At 42.3% G+C, this 9,576-nt stretch overlaps 1 long non-coding RNA gene across 2 annotated transcripts; it reads right to left on the bottom strand.

Moving 5' to 3' along the window:
• Positions 1 to 570: 570 nt before the first annotated feature.
• Positions 571 to 7,348, bottom strand: LOC136484767 (uncharacterized). 2 transcript variants are annotated; one of them, XR_010766201.1, is made up of 6 exons: positions 6,792 to 7,348; positions 6,429 to 6,563; positions 6,238 to 6,339; positions 1,463 to 1,887; positions 913 to 993; positions 571 to 764 (listed from the first exon to the last, which is right to left on the bottom strand). It is a non-coding gene; the product is annotated as an uncharacterized lncRNA (long non-coding RNA). The 2 variants fall into 2 exon arrangements; XR_010766200.1 differs by lacking the exon at positions 6,429 to 6,563.
• Positions 7,349 to 9,576: the final 2,228 nt, after the last annotated feature.

Below are 9,576 nucleotides of genomic sequence, written 5' to 3'. Positions count from 1 at the left end.
GATTTAGCAAGTGTGCACCACACCTAACTCACTAGACTCACCTAGATCAAGCTACCCGTCCATATCCCCCTTAATAGTACGGTCAAAGGAAAAAACAAAGTCCTAAACTACTCTAAGTGTCTCTTCAACTCCAAACGACACTTAGAACTAGTCCATCATTAACCTTATCGTCCATCCTTTGAAAACCGAAACGATTTCCATCGTAGGGGCATGACCACCATGATTGCCCAATCGATCTCCATTGCCGTGACCTAACTTAATTGTCTCTGTAAAACACACGTTAGTCACAGTAATCACGTATTGTTATTAATCACCGAAACCCGACTAGGGGTCTAGATGCTTTCAATCCACGTACTTTTCTGATATACTAGATCAACCAACCTAACTTGGTTATTTAAATAAAAAAGATATGATAAATACCAGCAGGCATGGTAGCCAAAAAAAAGTAGATAGATCAAATAAGTAATCGTCATACAAAAAATTGACTAATGACGTATACTTTAAGAACACTATTTGAAACAATTTTTAAAAACTGCCTTCATAACAGAGTTAGGTGATATGGAAACCGCATCCAAGGTGTTTTCAAGGAGATATCTAGAATAGGACCAACCATCATCACGATCATTTTACATATAACATATGAAATTCACAAAGAGTTTGACAATTAAAAATCAGTCGTATATGCTCTCCAACTTCTTGACCATGTATCCATCATACTCTGGCCATGTAACAAGATGACTAGGGGTGCCACAAACAATAGTAACCTGCAATGCCAGAAAAAGAAAAATAATCTAAGAATGTGGCTATACTATGTTTGGAAAATGATGTAGGATCTAAAACCAAGACAATTTCGATATATGTTGCATCAGACTTATTTTAAATAATTATGTTAATATAGCTGCAATGACTGACCTGAATTGAAGCTAGAGTCTGTATCAACACTGGAAAATTGCCTCTAATGCTTCTTTTGTCCAGCAATATGCCAATTCAAACCTATAATAAAGAAACATGGTTAAGGATCAAATAACCTACAAATTATAAGTTCTCGTGTACATACTTGGCCTGCACGAAACCTCTATACCTACTACATATGGATAAGCCATTCCAAAACCAATCTTACAAGCAGTTATGTTCTAGTCTGGTCTCCTTCATGGTTGTTCCATAGGTGGTATACTGTGCTGACCTCTATCCTACAAGGATGTTGCAAGTTGTGCAGGTCAGTCTGCTTCCTATTTCTTTAACTAGCAATTGATGCACAAGATTTCATAGCCAAGCAAAGGTTGAATCAGTTTCGTTTACCAGCCTGCTAGACATTCACACCTTCCTAGCAAGAGAATTTAATTCCATTGAACTACTAAAGTGCATTATTAAATTAAGCTATGAACTTAGCTACACATTTGAGATTAGCATGTACTTGGTCTATTAGAAACAAGATAGCACATAAGGGTAGTTCTGAACTTACTAAATTGTAGAGTAGCTTCTGAATTTTGCATAGTTTTTGTGGCAGAACCGCCCATGTTATATGGCCCACATGTGCCCGTCATTGTCTTCCAGACTTCTGACTGCCGCACATGGGGATCAAACAACTCCAGTAGTCTGTCGGGTGTCCTCGGGAAACCCGAATCATCCACTTATTTCTTTACGAACAGGATACGTCATAGAAGGCATTGCAGTATTACAACAGTTTATACAAATATATTACATCGGAATAAACAGCGGAAGCCTTATTAACCATAAGTTTACAAATCATTCATTAAGTTATTACAATTCATAAGTTTCAGCCAACTAGGCAGTAGGGTAGCATGATAGGTACCACTTAACAACACACAAGAGAGATTCACCCTGCCCGAGGGTGCACAACAAACTTCTTTAATGCTGGCTCTCCTCCTACAAGGGTTAACAAATCCTGATTACAAAAGTACTCAACAAGACTTATCCAACGAAAAGGAAAGACTCCAAGGATATGCAGGTTTTAAGGGGATCAAGGTAAGTTTGTAGCAAGAATCAAGATTAACTTTTGCAGAAAAGCTTCCTAAAAGTTGATCCTTAATTTCAAGGTTTTAGCTCAAGTTAAATCATTATCGGTCTCCAATTTGCAACTGATCTAAAGCAATCACTTCTTTACGCATCTCATCACATGATCATAAGTACTATTGTTCCATTGATTAACTACGATGCATGTCAGTTGATCGAGTCTTCTTCTCCAAGAAGTAGCGGCCATTCGAATCGATTTGGCCCAGCTGGGGTTTCCTTACCACACGACATACGCAGGTCCCGGACCTACGTATATCAACCTTCACTCGGATCCTCCAAAATATGAACCAATCTGAGCTACCCGAGAATACAGTACTCCACCTCCCTGCGCCATCCCGGACGGATTCATAGGATGGGTACACGCTACTCTCGCTATCTCCCACTCCCAGTGCGTAGTTGTCTTTTCACATAATAGAATAGCCAAGTAATCAGGCTTATCAGAGTATGTGGTCAGTACTACAAGTCACGATCACAAGTGGGCCTACAACGATCGGTCCTCAATCGACACAGGCGGTGCACTACGTCAAGACTCAAACTTGATGCAAGCAAGGATTCCGACCGGTCTCAATTTAAATTTATATCATCATTAAGTCTCAGGGTCTTCCCTAAGTATAGATCCATTGCCTCATAAACTTCTTAACCAACCATTTTCTACTAAGCATGGCTAAGCATTATAAAACTACTATAACTAACAGGGTGACAAGGATGAGTATTGAGATATCAAGGCAGGCATGAAGCAGTTGGTATCAAACAACTCCTATTTTACTTAAATGCATCAATCATAAGACTTAAGTGAATAACGTTTATAAAACACAAGGAAGGGTTATGCTCCGGGGCTTGCCTGCGGTGTTGGGGTTGTCAGACACTTTCAGAAAACCATAGAAAAGATAACCAACTCCATTGACAAAAAAAACACTTCTGGGACTTGCTCAACAACGAGATTCCACTCTCAATCACTAAACATAAGTAAATATGCATGCTTTAGAATGATGATGTACTTAGCATGTTTATGATGATCAAACAAGAGTAATTTAACTTGAGTACAACTTTCCTTCACGGTAAATTAAGTTAATTACTCACAAAGCAATTTTAGCATTATTATTAACAAGTTGAATATAAGTACAACCAATAAGTAATTGAATTGCCAAGGAGCATCAGAGGTGTTTGTGTCCCAAGGTCTACAATCAATCCAAAATCAAACCTAAGTAATTTTATGAGTTATCCTAATTATTTTAGCATTTATTAATTAATTAAATAAAGGCATGTAATTAAGTGGATAATTAAAATTTATCAAAACAGGACCAAACTTTTTGTGGAGCTAGGTTATTGCACATAACATTTACACAAAAAGTTTCATGATTAAAATATATTTATTTTAACCTATAAAAATCATGAAAAATCCATTTATTAATTAAAAGAGATAATTTTTAAGCATACAAAACGATTAATTTTCATCATTTCATGTTTTTCCTAGGTAGAGCACATCTTGAAGAGGCTACATAAAAATTTTCATGATTTTATCACACTTCTACTATTTTATATAAATTAAGCAAGAATCAGTTCATTTAATCATTTCTGAAAAAGAATAAACTGAAGAGAACATTTTTCACCTAACCCCCCCCCCCCCCCCCGCTAGCCAGAGTGACTAACAGAGGGGCCCCGGGTCCACAGCACAGTGTCCCCGCGGTCAGCCACGGGGTCACCGCCGTTGACCGGCAATTCCTCGCCGTCGGTGAGGTCATCGGCGATGGCAAGGACACCAACATGCTCAGGGCAAGACAACGCATCGATCTAGGGCATAAAACGAACAGCTAGGGTTACAAGACGAGCTCGACGTCGGCCATGGCGGCACGACAACGCTCCGACGTGGCGGTAACGGCCGGCGGCGGGTTAGCAACAATGGGGAGACCACCAACAACCTCCCCGTGCTCACGCAAACTCAAAATATCTACTGGTGGAACGAATCAGTACCGGCGTGAGCTCGCCCGCAGCCATGGCAGAGCGGCAAGACTACGCACGGCGGCGCGGCGGCGTTTCGGCCATACCTAACCCTAATTGGCCTAGCTAAGAGCCTCTACGTGTTCAGGGTGATCACCACGACTAGCTCGGCTAATCGGTTGAAGCGGAGACGGACCAGACGACGCTGTAGTCGACGGCGGCGGCTCTGACGACGTGAACTCAGCAGCGAGCACATGTTTCGATGCGACTTGAGAAGGAAAGGATCAACGGTGAAGACAACGAGCATCACCGGTGCTCAAGGAGGCTAAAACATGAAAGCGTTTGGCGGAAGGAGCTCTGGAGTGGGCTGGCCACGGAGAGGGCACGTACGGCGGCGATGGCGAGTGTCATGGCTAGAAACGTTGGCGCGGACAACTCCGGCGGTGCGAGGCGCTACGAACTGGCTCAACAAGAGCGCAAAGGCGAGGCGAAGCTATGGGCGCGGTGAATTGGGCTGAGCTGCGGCGACCACAACGAATTCGACCGACAGTCAGAGATGAACGACGACGAGCAGAGAGGGAAAAAGAGAGAGGACAGCGGCGGCTCGGGCTTAAGTCGACACGGTCGACGTTTTTGGGCATGCCAGCAGCTGGTTGGCATTGCCACCGCGAGCAGCTGCGTGCCACGTGTGGGAAAAGCGGCGCTGGAGGGCGGTGGCTCACCGGTGAAGCAGGCAGGCAGGTTGTGAGTGATGAACAGGACCGCCTGAAGCCCGATCCTCTCCTCTTTTTCTCCAGATTCCAAGCATCAACTCAAGATTATCCAAGAACAAGACTTGTTCATCTTCATGCAGGTTCCAACTTCGCTTTAAGGATCGAGCTCTAGTTCTAACTGGTTTAGAAGATCAAAGCTCAAGAACAAGGATAGATTGAAACTGATCTCTGAACTTTTCAGCTAGGGTTTTGGAAAACAGTTAGTTTATCTATTTTGGTGAATTAATTAGTGATTAATTATCAAACAAACAACACACCCAATAACACCATTGCATAGTACAAACTTCATACTATGAAATGATGCTAAAGTTGTAACAAGTTTATTTATGAAATTCATTTTAATAAATACTCCAAAATTGAATTCCTTATTGATTTCCAAGACAACCAATTATGACCAAGTGCTGGATTTCAATCCTGATTTCAAATTTGGAGCTCAATTTTTAATTTTTTGGACTTGAATCCATACCCTACACTTAACACTAGTGTAAAGTACACACTTTACACCTCAAAGTTTATTAGGGCATAATTTCAAGTGTTTAAGTGAAATTCAAAAATAGAAGATCACAAAGTACCTCAAAATGATTTTTTTTGTTCTTGCTCATTACACCACACCAATGCATTGCAAAGCTAATAATTAACATTGATTTTTGTGAATGCAAAGCATGGTTAGCTACTTATGGATGCTCACTATGCAAGATGATGATCATGACCAGGTTTTAGTGTTGCTTAACACTAGGGGTGTTACAGCTTTGTTAGAAGTAGAGCATGCCATGGTCTGCAGCTAAGCAACAACAGATCGTAACACTGACAAGTCAGTCAGTTCGAGATCAAGATTTGTCAGCTACACAATTTTTCACACAACAAATTATTCAGAGCAATTTTTACCAAAATAATTATTCAGAGTAAGCAAACATCATCAAAGGAAGTAATCCTAAATTAAGGGCACAAGGTCTCCTTGTAGTCTTGTACAGTCTAAAAACGAATCAACGCAAGCCATTAGCCTAATTCGGTATTAGTAAGCTACTGTGTCTATTTATGTAGCATGAACTATGTATCAGTTTAGGAAAAAAAACTCTGTACCTTTTCCAAGAAAAATAGCAAGGTTGTGTTATACTACAAAAAATGTTTATGCATCAGACGCGTTGTCTGAACTAAAGAGGTTCTATTGTACTAACAAAGTTAAATAGCGAAGTAGCTGCTACAGCATAAGGTATAGGCAGCACAAAGTGAAATAACATTATGTGAATGTGAATGATGTGTCATGGTGATGTTGGCAATGACCAGGCTGCTGCTAACACATAAATCCTCTGAATGTGCTTGGAGTTTTGCTATATCTAGTTTATCTGCAAGGATACAGAACTATGCTCCCAGACTATCATGTTTTATGTTTTGCCTCATGCTTGCTATTTTGCGAACCGATGTTTGCAACTAGCTTTAATGTGACTATCTATCTTATAAAAAAATTATATATCCCCCCTAAAACCAGATGTACCTTGATGAGCAGATGAAAGGCAGGTGCACAGTAGTTCAACACCTGTTAAAAGGAGTGTAGCAGCACGGCAGATTGGCAGGTAATACCAGCAGTTCTTTAAACCTGAAAGACAGATAAAAGGGAACATGTTAGAACCAATTATCGCAAGAAGATACTAAAGCACCATTTGTCAAAAAATTGTCGATCTTTACCTAGAATATGTATTAATAAGATATTCTTCCTGGGAAGGGTGCAGACTCATTGATCCAATCTAAACTGTATGTGTTGAAAATATTGTGCAGGGAGAGGTGCCACTGTGCCAGTGTAGACTAAATTTGACACTGCATCTATTAACAAGTAAAATTGGAGAAAAAAATAAGTCAGCAGGTCTAAACTAACGAGAAAATAAGAATCCATACACCAAAACACCTAAACTAACGAGAAAGTCAGAATCTTTGACCTCGTCTTCCATGCTTCATACAAATGCTTTTAATTCTAATGAGGACACGGTAACTAACAAAACTCCAAATAGATCAAAAGGCTAATATCTACAGGGTTAGTTAGTTGTAGTGTACCTTGTGTGCATTTCCTCGAGCAGTTGTTGGGTGTCGTCAATGTAAATGTTGCCCGAAGCTGCCGAGGCCCTGTCCGGCCACCTTGCCGCAGGCGCAGGGTGACTAGCCGGCCACGCCTGCTAGCGCCCCAGGACGGGACATTGCTGATCTGGAGGAGCCGCAGTAGAACAAAAACTCACCGTTGCTTGTCAAGCCTTCACGCCATGGGCAGGACCTCGAATCAGAATTGGTGGAACTACCGTGAGCTTGACCGTGACAGCAGGAGATGCCGCGTCTGGAGTAGCCGCAGCCTGTACGCCGTAGCCGATCGAGGCGCCGCCGGGCAGGGTGGGGTTTGGGTGTCACGAGTCGAGGACTATAGGTTCGTATTGTTGCGGATTCTTGGAGAATTTTTTATGCGGAAACTAGAGAAGTGAATGGGATTGGGCTTGAGGACCAGGCGGGGACGGCAGGGGTGGGCGCAGTTGCGCGCGCAGCGGCGCAGGATGCTTTTCGTTTTCGCGCGCGCGTGGTGGCGCGCGCTGGCAGGCCGGCAGGCCGGCGGGGAGGGGCCTCAAAATTTTGCTGCTCATCTCACACGGACGAAGGATGAGGTTTCACTTTCGGATCTGAATAAAATTCGGGTATCTGAATCTTAAAAAAGCATATTTTTACCAGATTTTGAATTCTTTTCATGAAGAAACGTACGAATTTTTCTATAGAAATTTACATATGATCTTGAAATTTATTTGTGTATTCATATGTAGTTTCTTGTAATTTAAAAATCTTTTTGTTGTACATGCGCACTTGAAACTTTGATTAATTTCAACAAATTGGCAGCAATATATTTCAAATCAGCATATGTTTTCACAAACTTGCTAACAAGAAAATAGATGACTATAATGATCGTTTTTACAGGACACCTAGTTCAAATGCAAAGTAATTCTAACAAACAGGCATAAACATATTAAAATTATCAAATAAATTATAACTACGTCAATTTGATTAAACATTAATCACCATATTTTGCTAGAGAGGAAAGAGTTGACAAGAAAGAAGAGCTTTGAAACAAGACCTTGGTTGTAACAGAACCGACCAAATCATAAGAACGTAAGTACAAAAACAATCACCGAAGTGATCAAATTCCTGTACTTAAGCTCCTATAATCCCGGTAGTCCGGAAATCACGAAGGATTTCAACCAACTCTCGACATACAAACCAAGACCGTAGTGATTCAACACAACACATCATTCGTTACAACATTTCGCAAGTGGCATCCGGATTACATCCATCAGAGTGCAAATAAAATATTACAAACCAAGTTCAAATTTGCGGAAGCAACATAGTTTAGTACATAACTTCATAGTTTCAAATACATTGCTAGATCTTAGTCATGTCCCACAAAAGCATCTTCAGGTACGAGAACTAGGAGAGACCGCGCCCAACGGTCTAGTTTTCATCCCCAGCTGGGAGAAGGCAATACTTACAGCAACCAAAGTAGAACTGGTCATTTGCAATAGGTGGGAGATAAACCCTAAGTACGAGAAGGTTGAAGGGTCGAGATGGCGACTAGAGGGGGGTGAATAGTCTTTTCTAAAACTTAATTGCGTAGGCTAATCGATACAAATACGGAATTAAAACTATCGGTCTAGCCAAGACTATACCCCACTATATATGTTCACTAGCACCTTGCAAAGATAACAATTATGCAACAAAGGTGCCGGGCTAGCTAGAGCTCTCCTAAATAATTCTAGGAGCAAGGTTACACAAACCTAGGCCACTAGTACTTTAAGCGACAAGGGAGCTCCTACACATGCTAGTAAGCAAAAGCACAAAGCTAACGATGCTCACTAGCAATGCTCAATAACAAGGCAACCAATGCCTAATTAGAGAGCGCAAATATTTAGCTACATAAACTAAGCAATGTGACTAACAAGGTTACTAAAACCAAATTAGCCACGCAAGGGAGCTACTTCTATGCTACACAAGCAAGAAGGTAATTAGCAAGCTACACAAGCTATCTAATTACAAGAGCAACTACACAAGCTTAATATGTATAAAAGTAATTGCAAGCTTGTGTAACGGGGATGCAAACCAACGGGAAGAATAAGGTTGACACGATGATTTTTCTCCCGAGGTTCACGTGTTTGCCAACACGCTAGTCCCCGTTGTGTTGACCGCTCACTTGGTGGTTCGGCGGCTAATTAGCATCACCCGCTAAGCCCGCACGTCGGGCGCCGCAAGAACCTACCCCTTGAGTGAGGGTAGCTCAATGACACGCTTTACTAAAGTTGCTCTTTGCGGCTCCCGCGGGGCGAGCACAATGCCCCTCACAAGCACTTCTCCGGAGTGCCGCACAAGCTTCTTGCGTGCTTCGACGGAGACCACCACCAAGCCGTCTAGGAGGTGGCAACCTCCAAGAGTAACAAGCACCACCGGCTTGCAACTCGATCACCTAGTGCCACTCGATGCAACCTCACGATGCAATCGCACTAGAATCGCTCACTCACACAATCGAATGATCACTATCAAGTATATGTGTGATGGAGGGCTCCCAAGCACTCACAAGCATGGACACAAAGTCCCCCAAGGTGCTCCGCACCAGCCATGGCCGAAGGCCACTTCTATTTATAGCCCCAAGGGCTAAACTAGCCGTTACCCCTTCACTGGGCAACGGTCGGGATGACCGGACGCTCCGGTCGTGTTGACCAGACGCTGGACCTCAGCGTTCGGTCGCCCGCAGACGACCACGTGTCCCGGTTCCAACGGTCATTTGACTTGACCGGACGCAGCAGCACACAACTGA

This window comes from Miscanthus floridulus, chromosome 10 (genome assembly GCF_019320115.1).
Source record: "Miscanthus floridulus cultivar M001 chromosome 10, ASM1932011v1, whole genome shotgun sequence".
NCBI lineage: Eukaryota > Viridiplantae > Streptophyta > Magnoliopsida > Poales > Poaceae > Miscanthus > Miscanthus floridulus.
Note: the sequence above shows the minus strand (reverse complement) of the source record. Positions and strands in the feature narration are given on the sequence as shown.